Below are 18,799 nucleotides of genomic sequence, written 5' to 3'. Positions count from 1 at the left end.
CAGACTGTAGTCATTATCACAATATAATTAGAAATTTTCTTCACAATGTATTAAACCATATAAATAGCTCAAATTTTGAACAATATAGTAATAAAAAGTAGACGCGGCATGCATCAAATGATTTGTATAAATATGTGCCGTCCTTTCTGTACTTGCCACTATAAATACAATATAAATACTGGACTGGAAATCACTTTGGAACAGTTTTTTTTTCAGAGCATCTTGATGACTTTTGCAGTTGAAAAGAAAACTATAAAGTTCATTTCCTGAGATGAAATATAAAACCACATCTGTTGTTTAAAAGAAGAAACCAATTCATAAAACAACTGCTCTTTTTAAATCCAGAAATAATTTTCATCCATTAGCCTAGTGGAAACAATGTTAGGTAGATATAACAGACAGTTGGATGGCATGTTCTGCAACTTTTCCTCCAACTTTGGTTCTCAATTCCTCAACTATATTTGTTTCAACTTGTTGCACGGTTACTAAAATACTAAAATACTAAATAGTTAGACTCAGATAAGAAACCTTATAGAAAACATTTTTAATGACTCTAATATGATGTATGAAACAAAGAATTTGGATTACATCCTATGTGGCTAAGAAAGTGTTTATTCAGCTAAATATGTGATTAGCTAAAATGATGATGCTCTTTCTTGAGAAAAGATTCATTGAAGTCCTTTATTTTAATTGACTGGTGGATTTTATGTTACCATTTATAATAATTATATTCTATACATGTATATTGTTGTTGCTTTTTGCTATAAAACTTATTTATTTGCCTTTCTTTTCAAGAGCTTTTTTAAATCAGAGACTTTGAATTTGAAAGGCACAAAGTTTAGTAATGTGTACATATTACTGTGTATGAGCTTTCCCTATATAAAGATAGTGTATTCATTCTATTCGAGATTCATCAAATAACAACGCTAGTTTGTTAGCTGAAGATTGTGTCTTTGAAATATATTTGTCTTTTACAATCTTGGAGTGATTGAAATGAATTCTACTTAAGGAAAGTTTATCATCATGTACTTAAAAAGATGAGAATTAAGAAGGATATTATATGAGAGGATGTTTTTGTGAATGTGTTTGTAGATATGAACCATGTATGAGTTTACATCAATAAACAGATATTATTCATGACAATGATTTTTTTTCCAGTTTGATTCATGATTTGTTGGAAAAGGATAAATGAAGCTAGAACTCAAAATTCAATAACTTATTTGTTATCAGATTTTGATGATATTATCAGTGCTTTGCACAGTGAATTTCACTCTATTTACTTATTTTCAGCCCGGAGTACCCCTTTAAAGTAATGGTAAGGAAGGAAAGAGTGTGTGAGAGACAAGGGAGAATGCGAAAGAAAGGAAGAGAGAGGGATCAAGAAGGGTGACAGAGGAAGAGAGAGAGAGAGAGAAGGAAAACTGTAATTGAGGAAGAAAAAGGATTGAACATATTACATAAAGACAAAAGGGAGAGAAGGAAAGCTGTAACTGAGGAAGAGAAAGGATGAGAGAAAGAATAGAGGGGAAAGGAGGTTTTATAAAGACAGGGAGAGAGAGAAGGAAAACTGTAATTTAGGAAGAAAAAGGATAAGAGAAATAATAGAGGGGAAAGGAGATCATGAATATAGAAGAGAAAGATAGGTTGGAGAGATGATAGAGAAAGGGGGAGAGCTTAAAGTTGGGGTAGGGAGGGGTAAGAGAGAAGTGGAGGGAGAATGACAAAGGAGAGGATATCAGATATATGACTGAGGAGATGAGCTAAATTGTGTAGTAAAGGAGAAAGAGAAAAAAAAAACGAAGAGAGAGAGGAGCGGAGAAGTATGAAACAGAAATTGGTCATAATGATGTATCCATGAATATGACAAAATAAATGTACAGAATATGGGCAAAGAAGATTATCACAAGACAAGAATACCTTGTCAATGTAATCATGGTCAACTAACAAAATAAAGAGGTACACAGAGCCTGGAACAAGGCACCTTTCTTTTATGCTCTTAGCCCCGGGCAAAAACACAATATGACATAATCTCAGTGAACATGGCAAGAGGCTGATACATTCCGGAACTAGATCTCGGTCAACTTCTGAAGAGCAAGCTAATCATTGTAAGTGGTCAATAAGATAATGAAATTTCACACTTAACGTTCACAGAGCCATAAATGTGAAAATCAAACCCTCAGACTAATTTCATAAAGGAATGAGGCTATCTTCATTCATACTCCGATAAGCCTGCCAAGAGATGTTACTATTTTGAAGCAGGTTGATTGAATCATATTTCATTAGCATCATGAAGTTGTACCACACAGAAACAATTTACTAAATTTTGTGTGACTTGGAGTTTTCATTATGGTAATTTATATTCACTTAGAATGCAGAATCATCTGGTGTTGAATTTCAACAACCCATTTTTAATTTATTGTATAATTCATCAAGTTTAATACTTCGGCAGATCTAAGCAATAAACTTTATCATATTAATATTTTTAATATAGAAATGAATAAGCACAGATAAAGTAAATAAATGAAAATATTCCAGGTATATGCTAAATTGAGTAATTATTTTACAATATCAATGTCAGTAAATCCTGAATTTCTATTGTACATTAATGAAATGCAAACAAAACTGAAATCACCCCAGCATTTAGGTGACATTTTTATATTGGTCAGTGCCCAAGGCATGGTCTTCTCTGTGTCGGATACAATTAATTTCACAATGAAATGATTCCCCTGGAGAGATGTTCTTTATACCAAGGGGTGAAACACTGATTAATTGCACTTGTAGTCTCATGGCAGAAACACAGGGGGGGGGGGGCAGTCTAATATATTGCTGTTCACACGCGTGACCAAGGAATTTCCAAACACCCCCTAAACGATTTTTTCTCTGTGTGCAAAATAACCCCCTAAACAATGTTATTATTTATTTACACATTTTTGGCCCCTAAACAAGTTGTCACCAAAACATGACCTCGGGGGAAAAAGCTTTGGGACAAAACATACCCTAAACACGCGTTTGGGTAGTCTTTAAAAAAAGCTTTGGGGGAAAAACATACCCTAAATACATTTGACCTCGCGATTGACCATCGACCTGTCTTTCAAAACCACCCTTTTTCTTGAAAATCAGTGTTTTTTATACCCTTAATGATTCCACGCGCGGACCGCGTCCAAAACTGAAAAAAAAAACACCCCTTTCCATGCGTTTTTTTTTTGTCTCGCGTGTGTACATTAATATATTTGACTGCCCCCCCCAACCATTGGTGGAGGCAGAAGAGGAGGAGGAAAGAAGAGAACTCTGTGGGATTGAATACTTCAGAGAAAGAGAAGGGACACAAAATAAAGCTTGGGAGTGAAGTGGAAAGAATAGTCCAGTAACATTTCAATGATCCAAATTTAGTGCACCAAATGATTAACTCGGGAGCGAGTTGACTCGGTAAAGTCGACCAAAAGGTTGTGGGTTTGAGTCCACCCCAGGCGGATGACCGAAGCCTGCATTGTGTGTAAACGTGTCCCTCCCCTGTTCCATAGATGCAGGCTATGTTTCAGTGGAAAGCACTCTGTCCCTCGGATAGGATGTTAAATAGAGGCTCATGTAGAGGAGTTAAGAACCCACTGCACTAAAGTAAGGGGGAAACCCGGTGTAGTGGTCCACCTGCACTCTCCAACCGGTTATATCTGTTTGCTTTTTGCCTCCCAGGCACAGGTGACACCAAACAAATAATACTAAATGATAAAAATAATAATACATCAGGGAGACAAATGTCCATATATTGTTTTTTTATTTCAACAATATCACATTGTGTTCAAATAGCACACTGAATTTTCCATTTATAACGTGACAATAATAGCCAAACATTATTTTCAAGAAGAACTGATGAATTGAAATGCAAAGACTAGTATGCAATGTGGCATAGATCTATATTCCGCCTTTGCACTGCATCCTGCATAGATTAAATATGACCTAACGAAATCTCAACATACTATAATGTAAAAAAAAAATGATTTAGAAATTTCATCCCTCCAAGGATCCACCACCTGGAAATTGTCAACCCATTGTGCATACAGGCATCAACTAAATTTGACCCTAAAATTCATTGGTGGGTTCGAAAAAAAGGGGGGGAACAGTGCAATTGAACGCTTTCCCAAAATGACTGAGTATTATTCTTGAATTTACATCTTGCTTGTGATTCTTGCCCCAATATAAGTAATATGGCAAAATACATCCTTATATTCATTCTGGTGATTATCAAATGCAATACAATTGTTGAACAGTTAAAGGAAAAACAAACATAGCACCATCTCTCGTCCTCAACTTCTCAAATGTGGCCAGGTTCCTGACCCACAATGCAACATTCTGAGGAGTGCAGTCTGGTAATATAGACCCAATTGAATGATAACCCCTTATTCACAAATCAATACATTCATACCGTAATATCCCTATTACCACATAGCAAAACAAGTAATTTTCCTCTCAAAATGTTATATTCATGCTATGCAATTGGAGATTAATTTTATTCTCTATATTGTTGATAATCATCTCAAAAGGTATAAATCAAGATGAGCTAATTATAACACACTGTCAATGAGAGACCAGAAATAGTGGTCACTTTGTTCCCCTTTTAATACATGAAAATACAGTGACAAAAAAAGATTCACACAAACATAGTTGATCCAAATTGCTGAGTTTTAAATTTAGCACCTATCTAAATGATTCAGCACCTCGGATATTGAGAACCATTCAGTTCACAAGTTCAAGGCGATCCTAATCTACACATGTCTCGGTAGATTTAATAAGATGAGACAACTGTCCCTACAGCAGACATGAATTCATCATTGTCAAGACTGAGGCATAACTGCAATGGATGCAGTTAAATTCGTAGTCACATTCATGCAATTTGATGGAAATTAGAAAGAGGATATTTGTACTGAATGTTGAAATTGCCGAGATCAGGGAAAATGTACTTGATAAATTTCAGAGAAAAAAAATATCCATCACATTACTTAATTGATTTACTGATAAATACAACATATAGGATGATGAGCACTTTTGGCCTATTGGGAAAGAAATACAATAATAAGCTGTAAACAAAATTACATGGAAATCTGGCTTCTACTGGCAAGTAATGAAATATTACAAAAAGTATCAAATAGAATAAAACAATTACAATTTCACAAATACAATCAAAAGAAAAAACAAAATTAACATGATGAAAAAGGAAAAGTGGACATTGTCATTTCTAATCACGTTGTGTCACTGAAGTGCAGACAGGGGCTGAAATATATATGTGTACAAATAAATGGCTCCATCAAAAATTACAAACTAAAACATATCATACACAAGTCGAATTTCAAATACAACAAAGTTATACAATCAAATTACAAATATAACAAATAAATACATTTTTGATGACTAGATTCATAAAAGAGATACATGTATATGAAAAAAAGTTATGCACCTGATTAAAAATGGTAAAGCCCCCCCCCCCCCATACTTGGTGAAAATAATGATAATGCGATTGATCATAGCTTGTGATCATCATTATCAAATAATCAAATATATTCTTCATTAATTTTTATGTTTTGCTTATGAACTGTGGGTAGATTATAGAAGCTTGGAGATTGGAGAAGGCTGGACCAATGCAAGGAAAATTGATACAAGAACAAGTTTGTTAACCCTTTGAATTTAAAAGTTTGTCATGTCAACATTAGTTTGGCAAGGGGCATATTATGATATTCCCTTTTTTTTCTAACAGTCTCGAGGAAGTAAAATGTTTCCGTAAAACAAATTAGTTTAATATGCACAGCATACATAGGATTCACTGATATGTATTTCGTTATCAATATTGTCAATTTTATGTTCAATACATTTACATGTACTTCAACCTATTCAAGACAATCTCATAAATCATCGAAATCTGCTGGGGTCCTGTCCATTTTCTGGTTCTTACAGTATAAACCAAGGATTTTCAGATTGGACTTTCCCCTCCTCTTCTCCCCTGACCTGACTAAACATATCTCAACAAACGAGGGCGCTATTTGGATGCAATAAAAACACATTATAAAGCTCTTGAGTAAAGATGTAACTGTCCGAACAATAAACTCATTGCCAGTCTGGCAATGAGTCAATCTATCACATTACTTTTCTTGCAGATATGTCTCTATTATGCTTTTTACACTGCACATATTTTCCCTAACCCCGTGAAATTGTAGGGGGTCTACATTCTAGCAAAGTGGGCTAGCATGGTAAATAGTATGGTACTATTTGGCCTTGCAAAAAAGCAGGGTTAACCAGCTTATTGAGGCCGTGCTGGCACAATTGCGGAGCTGAGAGATGCAGTGTGAAACGAAACCAGGCAAAGGAAAAGCGGGGCTAAGCATTAGCCAATCATAGAAGTCGAAATAGCACGTTGATAAATCACGCTCTGTGTGGCAAAATCATCAATATTCATGAGCTGTGCGATAGTCCGGGTTAAGGCTTTAACCCCGGCTAAGCAAATAGTAAGGGGTTAAGAAAGACAGTGTGAAACCAAAATAAGATAGAATGGGTTAAGGATAGTCCGGGGTTAAGGAGAGTATGGGGTTAAGGAAATGCAGTGTGAAAAGCATATACTGGTACATGTATTGGTCCTAGGCTCATTTCAAATACATTTCATCCTGTCACGTGATAGTCTATATGTTCAGGTGAGTTTAGGCCGTACAGGGAAATAACAGTGCTACATGTAAGTGCCTTGGCTAAAGTCTACCTGACGTACCATTCACATACTTATATACTTGAATGCAACTGAGGAAAGAAGAGTATAAAAAAATGCTCTGATAATTTGATATAGTGAAAAACCTGCTTTCATACTATAATGATTTGAATGATATATATTTTGTTTACAGAGGTAGCTCATACATGTACTGTTATCATCTTTTTAAATTGTTACTGTGTTACTTTTACTTGTACAAAAAAAGGTACATACAGTGTATACATGGACAAAGAAAAACTGCATTGATCACATGTTAGCAAATTCATTTGAGTTTCAGTAAATTTCTATTTCATGTGTGTGAGACAAAAAATTGAGGAAAACACTACTTATCACTCTCCTTGCTTAAATTTTTCCCCAAGAAAAACTTATTTTTGTAGTCCTATAAGATTTGACTGGGATAATAAAAAAAAAGAAATTTGATGTATACTGTACAATACTACAGTAATACATGTATTTCAGTCTCAGTCTTTGAATTGTTAATTTACAGTTGAGAAAATCTTATCCTGTCGGCAATTAAAAATAAAATATTACACACAAATAATGCACACATTCATATGAACTGTTAAATATCACCATTACATGTATACACAATCTAAGTTGGCCATCATTCTTCCATTTGAGTAATCCAAATTTTCACTATAAACCATCATTATCTTGCAGTCGTAATTCAGATTCCAATCTTGAAATGCAGTCCATTTTCATTGTAATCCTCTATACTCCATCATTCCTTGTAACCGTGTAGTCTTCATTTACAAACCTTCGCTATCATGTTATCGAATATAGGTACGGAGTGCCCAATCAACGGCAACAAAACAGGTGAAGAGCTGATACCAGAGATTTAATGCACTTCCCAAGCAAATCAGTCGTAACAGGAGACAGGATAAGAAGTGAACATCAATGTTTTCATGTCCACATCAGGTTACGCTATCTGCTCTTGTCTTTCTGTTGATACTTCCCATAGCCTGCTGGCCTATTCTTTGTATCCTTTTCCGACTTAACGTCCATATCGTCATTTTTTCCGAGAAGTTCTCGCATAAGTTTGAACCGAGACAGGAAGGCCACCCACACGATGTACCATCCTGTGAACAAAGAAATGATTTGAGTCTAATATTATTCACATGCTAAATGTATGGTCATTGAAAATACAGTAGACTTTAAAATATATTTACATGTTCTGCTATAAGTTAAAGTTACAGACAAGGTAGGGTGTTTAATTGTTTGTATGTGTGCGTGTGTGACTTAGTTTTCTTCAGACATGCCCCTTTTCATAATAAGGTTGCTATGATATAGTTTTTCCAGTTCTTGCAGTAATATCATCTTTCATTTGAAGAACCAATCAAAACGCAAAATTTCCTCTGCTGTCATGGTAGTTGACATTCAAGAAAACGACTTGCTATCATAGCAACTCTTTATGAAATAGGGCTCAGGGCCAGGGGAGCGTTTCATAAAAGGACTTGTCAATGTTTTGTCCTGTTTTATCCGACATTTACCATACTTAAAGGAATACTCAGCCAATTAATATCAAGGAAAGTCATCAGGTCTGACAACTTCTCGGACGGAAATTTTGATGAAAAGCTCCCGAGATATTTATGTCTTGGACTGGCCTTTAAGGCCACCGCACAACTTACGACTGTTCATGATCCGATTTTGGAACAGATCGCATTTTGCTCATTATCTGAAAATGTGAATGAAAAATATCATTTTATTTGAAGTTCAAATTAATTGAAAGAATACTTATTTTTTATGAAAGATTGCAAGCATTCATTTTGGAGTAAAGGCCAATTAAGTTTCAAATCGTAGCCAATCTTACAACTGCTATGACGTCATTATGACTAGATATTAAATTTGCTTTTATTCTAAGAAGGATGATAGCATAGTCACAGATTTGAACATAGGTATTCGTGCGATGATTTCGAATAATATACAGTAAACTATTCCATGTTTCAATGATAGCATCAAATTTTAATACGCTTTATTCCAAAATCGGGTCACAGACCAATCGTATGGTGTGCGGTCGCTTTTAACATCACCATTCGAAAGACATGACCAGGGCTCGAACCTCTGCATCAATTTGGAACTTCTCGACAGTTTGAATTACAGATGCATGCCACAATGCCCTGGGTGGGGTCTAGATTCATCCATAAATTACAGAATGAAACGCTGGGATGAGTTAGATAAAGTTAACGACCGCTTATGTGTGCAAATAATTTATGCCACTGATGTTAGGCCTAAAACCCAGGATTACCTTAAAGGGGAAGTTTACCATAAAAATAGTGAAAAAAATATAATAAATATGGGTGAAGGTTTGAGGAAAATCCAACATTATCAAGATTGAACAAGGTGGTTAAACCACGATTCTCGCCTGATATCACGATCAATAAAATCCTCTTGGACACATTACCCAATGGTTATACCAAGTGTAAATACAAGTGATGCAAAAATAAACAAAATAGAGCAATTTGAATTAAAACTTGACTTTTTGACCCCAAGATGACCTTTAACCCCATCATCCTCATAGACACACATGCGGTATTACCCACGGACCATATGTACCAAGTGTCAACATAATTGATGCAGAAATAAAGAAATTAGATCAATTTTAACAAAAACTTGACCTTTTGACCCAAGATGACCTTTAACCCCATCACCCTCTAAGATATAGGCCTACACATGCGGTATTACCCAAGGACCATATGTACCAAGTGTCAACATAATTGATGCAGAAATAAAGAAATGAGATCAATTTGAACAAAAACTTGACATTTTGACCCCTAGATGACCTTTAATCCCATCACCCTCATGGACACACATGTCTTTTTTACCCAAGGATCATATGAACCAAGTGTGATTGATGAAGAAATAAAATAATAAGACTTAGAGCAAGATAAACAAAAACTTGAACATTATCATTTGAGAATTATTATTATTATAATACATAGTAAAATTTAATATGTGATTGTAAATAATATTTACAATCACATATCAAATTTTACTATTTGTTAAATAATAATTTTAAAATAATTATTCATAATCATGTATCAAATTCTATTATTTGTTAAATAATAATTTTCATCTATGAATGGTTCTTCAAAACGGCACTTTTGTAACATCGCTTATCGAAGGTACATCATAGTGAAGCGGTTCAAGGGTCAAGCCTATTGTATTTGCTTTGTTTACAACTGAATTCAGGGATCTATACTGGTCGATCTTTAAACTAACACAGTTTTTACACCTTCATACACAGTAGGCACATGAAGGTTTGGAGATAAATAAAATAAATAAATACAAACCGATTTTACCCTCTAAATGTGGATTTCCTAAGCAAATCCATCTGGGTGTATAGGTCTTGCTGGGAAGGATTATTTTCAAAACTCCGTGATGAAAAGTATAGGTAAAAATATTTTTAAATATCATAATAGAGTTATATCATAACCTTGTTCATTGAATGAGTGACGGAGTCCTCAACTTATGTGTAGGCTAAGGAAAGCAACTTCATAATCATACTGGCCAACTTTGCGAGAATTTCCCCACCAGTAATTGTTCGCAAATGTCATAGCAAGTCTCTCAATCACAATTCAAGGTCAATATTGCCAATAGCTTTTTCTGAATATCACGATCTTGCATCATCGTCAGAATCCTGACGTCGAGGCACAGACTGACAAGTTCTCTCCTCCCCAGTCTCGATCGGCCGTTTTTGTTGTGAATCATAACAAAATGGCCAATCGAGACTGGGGTAGGAGAGAACTTTTCAGTTTTTTGAGGTTCCAGTCTGTGCATCGATGTCAGGATTATTTCTACTACTCGTTAGACCTTCATCCATATAATCGTTGTAAGTGCATAATTTCTGTTTTCACAATTTATCTTGCTAGATATTTTGACCATAATCTACCCTTGTCCCGTGAGTATGGGTAAATACACGGTAAGCTCCTGGACGCCGGACCACCTTCGCGGTCCGGCGCACCCTGGCCTGGCCTGGGTTAGACCAAAAGCTTCGGTCTCTGTTATGTTGGTTGTTCAGCTGAACTCCGTTGGCTTCATTCACCAAATACAGAGACCGAAGTTCTAGCGTGATCTGTACAGGGGACTCAATGGCCATATGTTTATGTACTTAAGATCGCATAAAACGGGGAAGTGAATTTGCGCGACAGCCGAGGTAAGTCACTGTTTTTGTTCCTTTTAACTTGATTTTTCTCCGGTTTTTGGCAATTAATGCCAAGAGGGAATATTAATTTGTATTTTGGTCGCGTTAATTTTCAAAATTTTTAGTCATTAAAGACAAAAATTGAAGAGCCCCGACGGGGGATTTTGCATTGCAAGTCCCCTAATGGTGGCTGCACGATAGCGAGCCGTCTGTGTACGAGGAGAAATAAAAAAAAGAAAATGTTAAAAAACTCCTCAAAACAGACGACTGCCAGCTGTCTAGGCCCTCTCACACAACATGCGAGGTTAGTAATACTAACCTCGCACAACGCATGTGGTTTCATAGTGGACTTTGACGTTTTCATTCATCACACGAATGTGAGGGAATGAAAAACGCCAAACGTTTCAGTATTTCTCCACTATGGAATTTTTTTTTAATGATTTAAGTTTGTTTTAAAAATGAATTGGAAATTATTTATAAAAGTGTTTTTATCGCTTACCTCCAAGTCTCAACCAGGATACTCTGTTCGATCCGTCCTTAATACTGCGGTGGAAAGTACGCAAACAACAATCGAAAAGCAATTTTTCGTATCGAACATTCTCAATTCAAGTCGTCAGCGCATAATAGGAAATTGTACCAAAAATCAACAGGTTGCATCTCATTTTTTTTTTGTTTTGAATAATATTTTATTTTCTTCCTCTTTCAAATCAATAAGTTTACAATCACAATTCATAAAAATAAAGATTCTTTGCATGTATACAATCAATAAACAATCAAACAAATAAATATATCAATATCAATGAGATTACAAATGATTACAAATGAAATTAAACTGCCAAATTTCTCTTCTATAACAATGTGAAAAAAAAACCCATATCAAACGACAAAATAACAAAGAAAAAAACTTTGTAAAAGATGACTTTTTTCCTGGATAGAATAGAAATAATCTCTTATGCAAATAATAATTGTAGAAGAAATAAATTTCAAAAGGGATAAAAGATTACTTCAAGGTTAATTAGAGGAAGATTATTATCATAAAACATCCCTACACACTCACCTAAAACCCCCATACCCCCTCCCCCTCATCTCTCTCCCCAAACACTCACACAAGCTCGCTTCAACTCACCATCACCCACAGCCCCCCCCCCTTCCCCGTCACAGAACTCACACGCACATCTACACACGTACACCCACACACGATGCCTCCTGCTCTGGTACAACTATCTGTATATGAACAAAACAAAAAAAAAAAAAACACAAACAACGTGAAGCAACGAATACATCCATGGTATTAAGAAAGGTGTGCATTGATTTGTTCCCATTTCCTCAAGTGCATCCCCAGCTTCCCTTTTTTAAACGCTATTTGATATTCCGTATCTCTATACTCTTTAACCAAATGTGTCACTTTCTGTACGGTTGGCAATATTCCCTGCTTTCTTGAACTAAAAATAATATACTTGATTAAGAATATAATACAGTTTATTACAGCTACCCTTGTAGTATTTCCAGATATCCCCATGAATATTGTTTTCCAATTGTCAGCGTCAAGTTCATTCAGTTGAAATATTTTACTCATCTCTTCCCATAATTGCTTAACTTCAGGACAATACAAAAATAGATGTTGGTAAGTCTCAACTTCTTTTTTACAAAAGGAGCACAAATTATCTGTCTCAAAACCAAATTTAAAAAGTTCCCTTTTCATGTACACAGCCCCTTGTAATTGTTTGTATTGAAATTCTCTGTGTTTATTGCATAGCATTGCACATTTCAGTCTCAGAAATACTTCTTTCAGTTCCCCCATTCCCAAATCATATTCGGATTGCCCATCTGTAACATGAAATACATAATCAATTTGAAAATTTTCAATGAAGTGGTCATATATTCGTCTAGATTTTATATCACATAGTTTCTGAACATGCCCACATATCATCAATTGAATTTCAAAGTTGTCTGTATCTATTTCCATAAAATCACCTTGTATCCACTCTTCTGTTATTACTGAAAATATCTTTTGAATTTTGAGCAAGTTTTCATATGAAAATTTTTCATTTTACCAGTATGAAACTGGTCTTAATTGACCTCCAACTATTATATCCGAGACCTTAACTATACCTTTCTGAAATAATTCAATATCAAAAATGGTCTTATTATTGAGGCATATACGCTTGTTATTAAAAATAATGGGATTACTTTTCCCTCCAAAATGTCTACACTTATCCAATTCGTGCCATGCCTTCAGCATATCTATGTAAAATAATGGTATACCTTTCAAATTCATTCTACTCGTATCATAATCACACAGAAATATGATTCGACCACCTAAAAAACTAAAAAAATATTCGAAGGTTGCTTTCCAACCCGAGCTTTCCCCTCCATCTAGTAAACGTTTAATCCACATTATCCGTTGGGTTTTAACAAAGACCTCAAAATTTGGAGCTCTCAGTCCTCCAACAGAATAGTCTTGATATAGAACCTTGCGTTTTATTCTATCTTTTCCTCCCCAAATAAAATTGAAAGAAATTTTTTCTATTTCCTTAAAAACGTCTTTTGGGACTGTCATCAGTGAAGAAACATAATTTAATTTTGAAAATGCATACATTTTCAAAAGTTTTATTTTACCATACATTGTAAGATCTCTTTGTTTCCACCAACCAATAAGTCTTTTAATTTTACTCAAGATTTCCTTATAATTCAAATCATCTTTGACTTTACAATCTCGTGCGAAATATACCCCTAAGATTTTGATATGTTGTAACCAATGTCCAAGAAGTGGTAAACCTGGTCTATCTCTTTCTTCTCCCAACCATAAAAAGTTTGTTTTATCCATATTAATCTTCAATCCGCTTAAATTTTCAAAATCTGAGAATATTTTCTTTACTCTATGGATCGAATTCATATCTTTTAAAAACAATGTAATGTCATCTGCATACAGAACTTGTTTTATTTCCCGTTTTCCAAAACCTATCCCTTTAATATTAACATCTCTCCTAATATAATGAGCTAATAATTCAATCGCTATGATAAATAAATATGGAGAGAGTGGATCCCCCTGCCTTACTCCTCTATTAACTTCAAAATATCCCGTAGAATGCCCCCCGTTCAACACACAACTACTAACATTATTATAAAGAGTTTTTACCCAAGAACACATATTTTTCCCAAACCCGAAATGTTCTAAAGTTTTGAATAAAAGTTTATGAGAGATACAATCGAATGCCTTTTCAAAATCCACTGCAATTAAAAAACCTAAGGGTTGATACAAAGACTGAAAAAACATATCATCAATTAACCGAACTGCTTCCCCAATATTACGATCTTTAACATAACCCACTTGATCACAATGAATAATATCTCCCAAGACCTCTTTCACCCTTGTCGCTAGCACCTTTGACAAAATTTTATAATCTACATTCAAAAGAGTTATCGGCCTGTAGTTTTCCATGTGCAAAGGATTTTTGCCTTCTTTTTCAATTAAAGTAATTACCCCCTGTCTCTGCGAATTTGACAGCATTTTAACTTCAAAACTCTCATTGAAAGCTTCAACTATGATTTTCCCTAAAAGTGGCCAAAATGTAAAATAGAACTCTGCGGTAAAACCATCATTGCCAGGCGATTTATTCCATTTCATTTCCTTTAAAGCCTGAAAACATTCTTCATGTGTTATTTGATATTCACAAAACTCTCTATTTTCTTTACTCAGTTTAGGTAAATCATTAAAAAACATATTTTCAATATCATCACTAGTTTCTAGATTTTTACATGCATATAATTTTTTATAAAACTCCCGAATGATTTTTATAATTCCTTTGCAATCTCGCACCGTTTCCTGATTTTTATTATAAATCTCCTTAATCGCACTTCTCCTTTTATTGGATTTAAGTAATTGTTCAAAGAACTGTGAATTTCTTTCTCCTTCTTCAGACCATCTCATGTATATACTTATTGGTAAAGTACGCCATCTTTTGACAAGATGATGATGAAAGTGGATTGAACGAGCAAGAAAATAATGCTGATCGCCTAGAATGCAGCTAGCTTGCAAAACCGTAAACAAAGGTATATCGTAAACAAACGGTAGGCATTTTAGAATCAAGTTTGAAAGGACACTCGTAAAATTACGTCACTCTCGCGATGAATATTCATTAGATCGTGGTCGTGCGTGTTCAATACAAACTCTCTGCATGCATGCACTCAGTGTGTATTGAACACGCACGACCACGATCTAATGAATATTCATCGGCGAGAGTGACATAATTTTACGAGTATCCTTTCAAACTTGGTTCTTAAGTGCCTACCGGCTTTAAATAATATCGCGCGCCCTCTTTAGGCAAAAGTTGATATCAACGCTGATCCAGAGGCATCTACGTGAAGATCACGAAAAATGCTCTTATTTTATTAAAAAAAACAGCAAAGAGAATTCAACAAACGATCCATATGGTTCGGTAAGTGTCATAGCGTAATTATAATTCTTAGCTACGATGTAAAGTCATAGTTATTTTAGTAAAAAGGGTGTGAAAGATTCGCGTGCACCAGGTGCATATGAATCCTTCACACACGAGACGATTTGAAACCATGAGTGGTCTAGGCCACTTGTTCACTGCTACCACCCTGCCTGTGGGGAATCTACAGGTAGGACTCACTCACACATTGTACGAGGTTAGTATGTACTAACCTCGTACAATAGACCGTGTTTGACCCTGGATTTCGAAGTAGTCGGCAAACATCGCTTCATTGCTGAAGTAATATTTGCCGAAGCTCCTTCTCGGTACGCACCGGGGCTCTTGCCGGTAAGTAGCAAGATTTTGCTGAATATAATAATAATAATAAAATAATAATCCGATAAAAAAAGCACATTTTGCTTACCTCGGCCTCGAAAGTGACTTCGCTTGTCTCTTCCACGGAAATACAAGGAAGCCCGTTGGTGGCGCTAATAATTTCACAACCTTGATTCAGCTCCTCGGTAATTTTATAACTGTATCTAAATTCTTTGAATGCGCAATCCTCATGATTAATTTACTAATTATGGGCAACAATTAATGAAATGCCTTCAAAAAACATAATTAATGATTATTATTGGTGATGATAACACTCTCATTTGCATTAATTTAAAAAGATGACTGATAAAAAAAATGAAAATAATATACGTGCCTGGAAAGAAACCAGCAGTACAAGCTTTGACGAACGTCAATAATACGTATACGGTATACCAAAGTCTATACAATGAAAAGATTGGACACTTCACAGACTTTGCGTAATGCCTTGCGTCGATATGCGTGTAAAATAGTGTAGGTGCCTATTCTTTCCCTTGTCGTGTCTTTGATATGAATATAAATCGCGCGCCCTCTTCAGGAGAAAATTGATATCAACGCTGACTGATTTCTATCTCCGTAAAATCTTCACTAAAGATCAAGAAAATATACATATTTTTCGAAAGAAACTTCAAGGAGAAGTCACGGAAGGATCTAAATGATTCGGTAAGTGTCATAGCAGGATGTGGAATATTTATTTATACATAATATTTTATGTGGGCAAAAGCCCACTGTATTTTCGAAGTGTAGTGGTGTGTCGCGTTCGTATGACTGATAATCCTTCGCTCGCGAGACGATATGAACCCATGGGTGGGTAGGACTATGGTATGCCAATGTTGTCCAGAGCACACACTTTAAAAAGTCATTAAAATATCACTTTTGTGACCAAAATTACTCATTTCCGTACAGTTGCAATTTATTTTTCATTAGTAACTTGGGAATAATTTTTGTATTCACCAGAGCGCTCAAAAACTTGAATTTTGGGCATATTTTTGTGTACGCCCTCTATTGGTGGAAAGTAATATGGCAAGAAAATTTTCATTTTTTGATCTCTATTTTTAATTAAGAAAAAAATGATTTAAAGTATCAAATTTAAATAAGAGCCAAGTTGTATGAATAATAGGTGTAATGAAAACTGTCAGTGTAAAAACATCAAGCATTTGCCCCACACAAAAAGAGAAAATTAGCCAAACATTGCCACCCTTATTTTGCCACACATGGAGATATTACTGAGAACAAGGTTATATTATAACCTTGTTCATTGAATGAGTGGTCTAGGCATGGGTTCATTGTGATTGAGAGAATTGCTATGAAATTTGTAAACATTGAATTACTAGCTGGGGAATCCTCTCGAAGTCGGCCGATGCAAAACCACTCACACAACATGTGAGGTTAGTAATAAACTGGGGCCGATTGCACGAAAGGGTCTTTGCAAGGACCGTCTATCGTGTCGCCCATCTTTTATGATGCGCCATGTGAAACGCATTTTAAATAAATCATCTGCAAACATATTTCATTCGTCCATTAAAATAAACAAAATATTTGTTTATAAAATGATGTGATATATCATGAAATTGTATAAAATTTGATTTAAAAGCAAGCTAACGAATCTTATTCTTTATCATAAATTTCAGAAACACCCCGCTTATAGCGTATCATAAAAGATGGGCGACACGAAAGACGGTCCTTGGAAAGACCATTTCGTGCAATCGGCCCATGCATTCTAAGTTAAGTAACGTTAACGTCAGTAACAGTATTAAGTTAGTCAGTGTCCAGAATTGCAGAAAAAACTACCTTCGATTTGTGTGTGTGGGACTGAGCTGTGTTTCGATCTAAGTCCAACACAATTTGTTACAAATTCATTAATAAAGTCTGTGTTAAATGTGTTTACTTACCAAACATTATAAAAAGTATCACGACGGCTAAGGCAGCCACAACCGAAACTAAAGCAAGAAGAAAGTCTTTCATGTTGCAGTATTACATAACTTCTACGTCTAGAATGAGTAATCGGCAGATATCATACGTAATTTCTTGTTTTGACTTTTGGACAGTCGTCTAAACTCTGAAGTTGTGGGCTAAAAACATACATTTTTTTTTCGTTCTATGCTATCGGCAATATTGCCATGGCTTAAATTTGTGTTTGCCCTTTCCGTGGATTTGGCAATCTCTTTTTATTTTCTTTCTTGAATTAATGAGTAGCATAACAGGGGCAGCAAAACGAACGTTAAAGCGGGGGACACAGGGAAAAGGTGCATTTCCTCCTAAAAGGGAATTTCACCCTGACAAAACTCTTATTGTAATAGCAGAAAAAATATATATATATTGCCCAAGGGTTTCAGAACAATCCCTGGAAAAATCCATCAAAGAATAAAACAGTTATTAGACATGTTAGAATTTCAGTTATTTGATTAGTGACGTCTTATGTAAGCAGCTTTCTACATGTCGTATGGTAAAAAATATCGTTGTCATTTTTCTAGATAATTGAATACCTTCAGTATACAGATCCGTAGACAAATCATTTCACATCCGTTCGATCCTGACTTAAGAAGACAAAATAAGTCTCACCATGCGACCATTATATAAAAAATTGAACATTTTACATATGGAGAAGGTGCTCGTTTATGACGTCATAAATCCGGAACAAGTTCTGACAACTTTCTTAATCTTTAATGGACTTTTCTTTTAACCTTCAATAATATTTTCTCCCTTTTTCTGCTATTTTTATAACAAACTTTTCTTCAGGGTGAACTTCCCTTTAAAACAATAAAAATAACAAAAACAAGGATCACCAGATAGAACGTTCAACGTACCCCCCCCCCCCCACCTCAAAAAGAAATATATATATATATATATATATATATAATTTTATTTATTTATTTATATATTATATATATACATTAAGATCACATGACAACTTATATCAAAAGCCCAATATCTGTTGTATCAGTATCGCTTAATCAAATGCCGTGCAACAGCGGCGGATCCAGGATTTAGAAAAATTTTCAGAGGATATTTCGTCCGCAAAAAAATTTGACAAGCAAAAAAAAGGCTTCAACCACAAATAAAGGAGATTTTTTACCAGAAAAAAAATTGACAAGCAAAAAAAAGGGT

The 18,799-nt window shown here is 35.0% G+C and overlaps 1 long non-coding RNA gene across 1 annotated transcript; it reads right to left on the bottom strand.

Annotated features, from left to right (window-relative positions):
* Positions 1-7,586: 7,586 nt before the first annotated feature.
* Positions 7,587-17,672, bottom strand: LOC121407436. The gene is made up of 2 exons (XR_005968919.1): positions 17,584-17,672; positions 7,587-7,821 (listed from the first exon to the last, which is right to left on the bottom strand). It is a non-coding gene; the product is annotated as an uncharacterized LOC121407436 (long non-coding RNA).
* Positions 17,673-18,799: the final 1,127 nt, after the last annotated feature.

Source organism: Lytechinus variegatus, chromosome 2 (assembly GCF_018143015.1).
Source record: "Lytechinus variegatus isolate NC3 chromosome 2, Lvar_3.0, whole genome shotgun sequence".
NCBI lineage: Eukaryota > Metazoa > Echinodermata > Echinoidea > Temnopleuroida > Toxopneustidae > Lytechinus > Lytechinus variegatus.
The sequence above is the reverse complement of the archived record's forward strand: the minus strand, read 5'-3'. Positions and strand labels throughout refer to the sequence as shown.